Genomic DNA, 2,344 nt, shown 5'->3' on the forward strand with positions numbered 1-2,344 from the left:
TAACTTGTAATCTGTAACCTATTACATTTCCAAAGTAACCTTCCCAACACTAACTACAGCTTAGGAACAATAGCATAGTGCATAATGCATAGTTCTTTAATGTTAACAAAAGCAACTTCAAAATGTAAAAATATATCGGTAAATGTTGAAATTAACACACTCTAACAAGGAACAATACTTCTATTCTACAGCTTTTATCAATCTTAGTTAATGTTACAAATGGACTCTTATTGTAAAGTGTTACCATTTCATCAACAGTCAAGCTAATGATGGCCATATTTAAATATATACACAAAGGCCATATAGTACAGTATAAGTGAGTGTTAATTTAGAATTAAAAAAAGAAATCAAAGTTTCATTTGTCATACACATATTATGCGGCCCCTCACTTGATGTGGCCCTCGAGTCAAAAAGTTTGCCCATCCCTGCACATTTTTACCTCCTGATGCCATTTGCACTGTTATGGTCATTGGCCATATATAAACATATGCTATTTACATACCTCAATGTATAAAGCACCTTCTGTTTATATTGTCATTGTACAGTCACTTATAATGTATATAATGCATATTATAACATTAATATAACTGGTAGTTATTCCAAACGAAAGCTCATTTAACATTGGCATGTCATTTTTCCTTTCAGCCTGGTTTGTGCATGATTTTCGGTTCAGAAAATGTATTACATTTCAATTTTCAGTTTATATATGTATGTGATAAACAGATTTGGCTTGTTTACAGTTGATCTGTATTAAAATAAAGCATGTTTGAGACTTTTATTATTATATAAAATGATTGTCTGATTTGACAAAAGTGATTGTGTGTATTTTATTTTAGTATTTACAGGTATCCGATGACACTCATCTTTCCCTGACCCTAAATTTCCACACAGGATATCCACACCCACTCCGTCCCCACACACTTACAGAATAATATGCCACTCGGACAGCCTCTCTCCACTTTAAAATGTAAGGAATTTGCCCAATTGTTTAGAAACTCCCCTGAGCAGGGTCATGCATTAGAAAGACAAAAAAAAAGCAGTGACAGTGAACATGTTTTGTGTTTGTGTATTTTGGTATACATACTAAATACTAGGGGTGGGGGGGGGAATCGATACAGCATAGTATCGCGATATTTTCCGCGGCAATACTGTATCGATACACGGACGCCAAGTATCGATCTTTTACTCACCGGAAAAGCAAAGTCCGCTCAAATAATGCATTGCACTGACAGGAGATTTCTATGCAGTATAGGCCTACATGTTCCGGTTAGCAGTAGCGCTACTGTGCTGTAACATGGTGTAGGTATATTTTTCGATTAATCGTTTTTTAAAATGACGTCGATTCGATATCGCTTCTCAAAAGCCGCGAATCGATATTTTCCAGGATTTATTTCAGCACACATTTAAAACAAGATCTGGTTAACGTGAATCTTATCATTAGTCTTCTCCACTAGACGTCACCCTTACACGCATACTAAAGCGCGGATGAGGCTCGCGGTGTTTTCAGCTTTTGCCGTCTCATTATATGATGATATGAACACGAATGTCATTCCAGCTGCTCTGAGAGTCACTTCATTAGCATTTTACCATTTCATTTGAGAAAACTACCGTCATATCACATACACAGCAGCTGCAAGTTCTTCACGGCAACCCGTCAAAATAAAAGTTTAGTTTAACGTTAAGAAACTGTCAGAATATATTACTATTTAGCAGTCTTAAGAATCAATGCTACTACTGCTAATAAATATTAATAAATCTTTATTTTTAAAAGGAATAATCACATCTGTTTTCTTTTTAATTTTAACAGTAAACCTCTGTTGTGCCCCACTTTGTTTGCCAAAAAAATAAAAGGGTTTAATTGATTAGGATAAATTAAATTAATGTTTTATGCCTTCATCTGATTACCAGAAAAATTAAGAAAATTTTATAGGGCCCTATTATTGTTTAAAAAAGGACCCTATACAAAAAAAAAAAAAGAATAGGTTTAAAATACAGGCATGTGGCTTAATTTCTTTTTATTAATTCACCATTTGTAAACTGATGTTTACTGTTCATTTTTAAGAAATATCAATAGCATTTGTATTAAAACTATATTCACTGAATGTAATCAAAAAATCGAGAATCGAATCGAGGGCTTGCAAATCGAAATCGAATCGAAATGTGTCAGGTTCTCATAGACTTTGCTTGGGTAAAAAATCCTAAAAAAATGACTCTCACTTAATAAGAATAACATGCTGAAGTGTTGTGAAATACGCAAAGACTGTTTTTTTTAAGAATTTTTTTTTTTTCCAAGAATTTATCTTCCAGAATCTGGCAAAATGAACTCCCAAAACTTACTGCCAAA

The sequence above is a fragment of the Sinocyclocheilus rhinocerous genome, unplaced genomic scaffold (assembly GCF_001515625.1).
Source record: "Sinocyclocheilus rhinocerous isolate Xijiao unplaced genomic scaffold, SAMN03320098_v1.1 scaffold2589, whole genome shotgun sequence".
NCBI classification, from domain to species: domain Eukaryota; kingdom Metazoa; phylum Chordata; class Actinopteri; order Cypriniformes; family Cyprinidae; genus Sinocyclocheilus; species Sinocyclocheilus rhinocerous.